Genomic DNA, 6,000 nt, shown 5'->3' on the forward strand with positions numbered 1-6,000 from the left:
GCCAGCTACACACCACAGAGGAAGAGAAAACGTGGTGATAGCTGCAGAGAGAGAGGCAGAGCCCAGAAGGTCTTCAGGACAGTTATTTTCCTGACATCCTTAGTCAAGAAAAGTCCCATTTCTCTGTTCTCTGGGATGTGCTGGTACAGAGTTGGTTCCCACTGCAGAGTCCTGGCTCCTCCCCAATGCCTATAGACCCTTTGACCATTCCCTACCCACCCACCTTGAGAAGGAAGGACTGAAGATTCTTCTCTATGAAGCATCCCAGAGACTCATAGGTATGGAAATTCAATAGCACTCAGAAATTAATTAATGTGGACTGACAGGGAAGATGAAGAACCCATGGTAACTCTATAACAGTTACAGACCACTTTGGCCATGTGCAGCTCTTGGAGTCTAAGCATGAGCTTGGACATGTGCCAGATGAAGAGGAAGGAGGAAGGGGTGGGTATTTTGAATCAGAGTTAACTGTAGAAGTCCCATTATCAATCCAACCAGTCTGGAACTATGCCCAAAGGGCTTTAAAAGACTGCTTACCCTTTGATCCAGCCATACCACTGCTGGGTTTGTACCCCAAAGAGATAATAAGGAAAAATACTTGTACAAAAATATTTATAGCTGCCCTGTTTGTGGTGGCAAAAATTGGAAAATAAGGGGATACCCTTCAATTGGGGAATGGCTAAACAAATTGTGGTATCTGTTGGTGATGGAATACTATTGTGGTCAAAGGAATAATAAACTGGAGGAATTCCATGTGAACTAGAACAACCTTCAGGAATTAATGCAGAGTGAAAGGAGCAGAACTAGGAGAACATTGTACACAGAGACAGATACACAGCACAATCGTACATAATGGTCTTTTCTACTAGCAACAATGCAATGATCCAGGACAATTCTGAGGTACTTATGAGAAAGAACAATATCCACTTTCAGAGGAAGAACTGTGGGAGCAGAAACACAGAAGAAAAACAACTGCTTGACCACATGGGTCCCTAGGGATATGATTGGTGATGCAGACTCTAAACAATCACCCTAATGCAAATACTAATAATATGGAAATAGCTCTTGATCAATAATGCAAGTAAAACCCAGTGGAATTGCACATCTGCAATGGGAGGGGGTGGGAGAAGGGGAGGGAAAGAATATGAATCATGTAGCCAAGGAAAATTTTTCATAATCAATAAAATAAAAATAAATTAAATTTAAAAAGAAGTTCCATTATCTATTGCAGGTGATTTCTGAAAGGGACCCTTCATAAGTGAGCCCCCTCCTTGAAAAACTGTATTTTATTTCTTTTTTTATCCCTAGCCCTTAGCACAGTATCTGGCACATAGTACTTAATAAATGTTTATTGACTGACCCAATGATGCCACTATTAAGCATATACCCCAAGAAGGCTGAAGACAAGAAATTTTCATCTATACAAAAGTACAGTTAGCATTTTTGTATGAGTAAAGAGCTAGGAACAAAGGGGATGCTCATTGACAAAAGAATGAATAGATTTAAACATGTGAATGTATTAGAGTAATGATTATAGCTAAGGAGAATGAGTAAACAGATTTAGATATGTGACTATATTGGAATAATAATGATAGTAGTTAACGTTTTTATAGCACCTACTATGTGCCAGGCACTGTGCTGAGGCTTTACAATCATCATCTCAACGGATTCTCACAACAACCCTGAAATAGGTGCTATTATTATACTCATTTTATAGTTGAGGGAACTGAGGCAAACAGAGGTGAAGGGACTCACCCAAGGTCACACAACTAGTGTCTGAGACTGAATTTGAACTGAGGTTCTCCTATCTCTTTAATCTATCCAGTGTGTCACTTAGATGACCTAATATTAAGGTGCTATAAGAAATGAAAAAAACAAAATATCAGGGAAACTTGGGAGGATTTGTATGAACTATTGAAAGTTAGTAAAAGTAGGACCAGAACAATGGCCACAAAAGAACCCTGAAAGATAACAGAAATTTTATGGGGGAGGCAGGAACCAGCTGTCATATTTGTGAACTGCTGAAGCATGCCTCCCTCCTGTTGTTGGAGAGATCATAGGATCGTAAACTAGAGCCAGAAGGAAGCTCAGAGGTGGTGGACTGTGGGTGCTGAGTGAGGAATGTGTTAGAAGATATACCCAGTGTATTAATTGGTTTTGCTTAAGAGTGTTTCTTTGTTAGGAAGGTTTTTTTTATTCCTACTGGCGGTGGGAGAACTTATTGGAAAGCAATAGCAATATTTTTTAAAAGAGCATCGTGAAACCATTTTTTAAAAAGAAAATTATGGAGAAAGGCTCCACAGGGAAGGGCTGAGTAAGCCTTAATGAGCTGCTAGAGAGTCATCTGGGGCTCTTCACCCTCCCTCTCAGTCTACACTTAATCAGCTTCTGAGTGCCATTGAATTTTTCCTCCTGAGCCTTGGTAGGCTGGACCACACTTGGTGGCTTATACCAATGTATATGTCTGAGTCTCCAGGATGCTTCATCTTCCATAGCACTAGAGAAAACCATTGTCTACTAGAAGCCATCCATTCGAGCCCTGTAAACCCTAGCTTCCCAGTGTTCTCCCATCCAGTCCCTCCTTCCCTTCCTTATGGCCATGACCCTAGGCCAATTCCCCTTTATCTCCTCCCAAGGGGACAGTAGAGGATGAGATGAATAGTATCATGGAAGCAGTGAACATGAGCTTAGACTTCAGTGACGTATACAAGGGTCTGGCGTGCTATGGTCCATGGGTTCATGAAGAGTTGGACATGACCAAATAACAACAACAAAACTATTATTGTATTAGACTCTTTTCAGGTCTCTTACCCTCTAGGACAGTGATGGGCAAACTATGCCCTGTGGGCCAGATATGGCTCCATGAAATGTTCTATCCAGCTGCACAGCATTATTCCTAATCTGACAAATACAATGAGTAGGATACAATACAATAAAACTTGGAAAGAGTTGCCTTAGAAACAGACTGACAGATGAACATTTCCTTTCCTTTGGCTCCCTTTTTAAAAAGTTTGCCCATCACTGCTCTAAGAGAGGAATTAGGTGGCTCAGTGGATGGAGCTCTGTGCTTGGAGTCAAGAAGATGTAAATTCAAATCCAGCCTCAGATACTTACTAGTTTGTGATCTTAGGCAAGTTACAGAACTTCTTTGCCTCAGTTTCCTCATCTGTAAAATGGGATAAAAATAGCACCTCCCTTCTGGTGTTGTTGTGAAGGTCAAATGAGATGATATTTGTGAAGTGTTTTGTATAGTGCCTGGCACATTGTAGGTGCTTAATGAGTGATTGTTTCCTCCTTTCTTTCCTTCCTTCAAAACAGTTAAAAAACCAATACATCTACTATGTACCAGCTCAAGAGTTAAAAAAAAAATAGTCCTTGTTGTTTGGGAGCTTACATCCCACTGGGCAGGAGTTGGGAATGGACACACATCTATATATAAATTTATAAGTATATAAGTAAATAGCCCAATTCAATAAATATTAAGTGCCAAACATAGTGCTATGAGGGAAACATACCTCTTTTTGTATGCTTTCTCTCCATTATGGATGTCTATGTTTCTCTCCATTATGGAGAGAAAGCATACAAAAAGAGGCAGGAAAGTTGTGATTGAGGGAAACATACCACCGAGTATCTTTTGAGAGGACATCTTATTCCATGGAAATGCAAAGTAGAGGGAGCTAGAATTTTTACACTCTATAAATGAAGGCATTGGGAGGAATTTGAGTCTACCTTCCAGCCTTCCAGTCAGAGGAGACAGTGCAAAATACAAAAGATAAGCAAAATGCAGAGGCAGCTAGGTGGTATAGTGCATTGAATGCTGGACTTAGAGTTAGATTAACTCAAGTGCTTCATTTATTAATTGTGTGACCCTGGGCAAGTCAATTAAACCTCTTGGTGCTTTAGTTTCTTCTTGGCAAAATGGGGATAATAATAGCACCTATCTCATTGGTTTCATGCAGATCAAATGAGATATTCTTATTCAAAGCACTGTGAAAACAATAAGGCTCTACACAAGTGCTAATTATACATTGTTATTTTTAACCCCTATTTTCTTAGTAACAACTCTAGACAGAAGGGCAAGAGCTAGATAAAGAGGTTAAGTGACTTGCTCAGGATCACACAGGTAAGAAGTGTCTGAGGTCAAATTTGAACCCAGGGCCTCCAGATTCCAGAGGTACTGCACAGTATCCATTGTGCCACCTAAACTGCCCTTATCACTATTGTCAATAATGCAGTAAATGCAAAGTCTGGGAGAGATTAACATCTGGTACCTAAAGGAGCTGACAACTATGTCAAAGGATGATGCTTATTAGAGAGGAGTTACTTATTTGCCTTATTCCACTTTTTATTGTGATTATTTATATGCTTGTCTCACTTCCCTCATTAGAGTAAACTCCTTGAGGACAGGAATGCCCAATTTATTCTTGTTTCCTTCCCCATCGTGGAACACCAATCTGTGCACATACCTCAAGAAGTGTTGGAGAGGTTGTGAGGCAAGGAAAAAGTGTGGGTAGATGGGTCTCTTGCCCAAAGCTTAGTTGTTCCCCAAGTCACAAACCCCATTGTGCACCTTGCCTGCTGCCTCGATTCCAGAAGATGGGTTGTCTTCTTCCTCTATATTATTTCACTTGGAGTTCTTATCAGCTCCATGGATTCAATTATCGCCTCTTTGGCAATGATTCTAAGACCGACTTATCCTAACCACTCTCCTGACCTCCAAATCTTCAGTTGCCTATTGAACACGTAGAATTGGAAGTCCCATAGACATCTTAAACTCAACATGGCCAAAGATGAACTCATTATCTTTACCCCCAAGTTCTCCCCTTTTTCTAACTTCCCAATTTCTGTTGATGGCACCACTATTTTCCTGGCACTCTGATATTATCACTTAGGCGTCATTCTCAATTCCTTATTTCCTCTCTATCCTTCATCCCTCATTTCCAGTCAGTTGCCAATTCCTTCCTTCTCTCCTTTGACTCTGCTATCCATTTGGTATAGGATTATTATCTCCTTATGCTTGGATGATTACAATAGACTTCTGATAGGGTTTTCCTGTCTCTTGGCTCCCCACTCTATTTCATTCTCTACTAAAATATCAAACTGAACTTCCTAAAGTCCAGTTATGTCTATGTCATTCTCCTTTTCAGTGAACTCCAAGGGCTCCCTGTTTACCCCCAAGATCAAATTTAACTCCCTGGCTTTTTTAAACCAGGAAGTGTCAGAGGTCGAATTTGAACCCATGCCCTCCTGACTCCAGGCCTGGCTTTCTATCTACTGTTCTATCTAGTTACCCTTATTTGTTTCATTTTCAATGGCTGCTCCCCAGCCTGGACAGCTCTTCCTCTTCATCCACATTTCTTGTCCTCTCTAGCTTCCTTCAAATCCCAACTAAAATCCTACCTTCTGGAAGAGGCTTTTCCTGATCCCCCTCAATGCTAATGCTTTCCCTCTGTTGATTGTCTCCAGTTTACCCTGTCTGTATCTCATTTGTACCTAGCTCTTTTCCTGCTGTCTCCTCTATTGGACTGTGAGCTCCTTGAGATGAGAAACTATTTTTACCTTTCTTTCTAGGCCTAGTATTTGGCCCAGTGCCTTGAATATACATAGTAGGTGATTTTAATAAATGCTTGTGGATTTGTTGAGTTACCTGTCATTTCCATCATTCAACTCCTTGCCATGGCACTGGGTCACGTACACAGTTTGCATGTGTGCATGGTTCAGCATATGTGTAGGTATTTGAGGCACACTGTGCTGCAGTTGTGTGTGGGAGGGGAAGGAAAGGAAGGAAGGGAGAAAGGGAGAAAGGAAGAAGGGAGGGAGGGAAGGAAGGAAGAAAAAAGGGAGGGAAGGAGGAGAGAAGAAGGGATAGGGAAGGAAGAAGCGAAGGAGGGAGAAAAGAGGGAGGGAGGAAGAGAAGAAGAAAGGAGGGAGAAAGGAAGGAAGAAGGGAGGAAGGAAAGAATAAGAGAGGGAGGAAGGAAGAAGGGAAGGAGGGAGGAAG

This window comes from Gracilinanus agilis, chromosome 6, assembly GCF_016433145.1.
Source record: "Gracilinanus agilis isolate LMUSP501 chromosome 6, AgileGrace, whole genome shotgun sequence".
Taxonomy (NCBI): Eukaryota; Metazoa; Chordata; class Mammalia; order Didelphimorphia; family Didelphidae; genus Gracilinanus; species Gracilinanus agilis.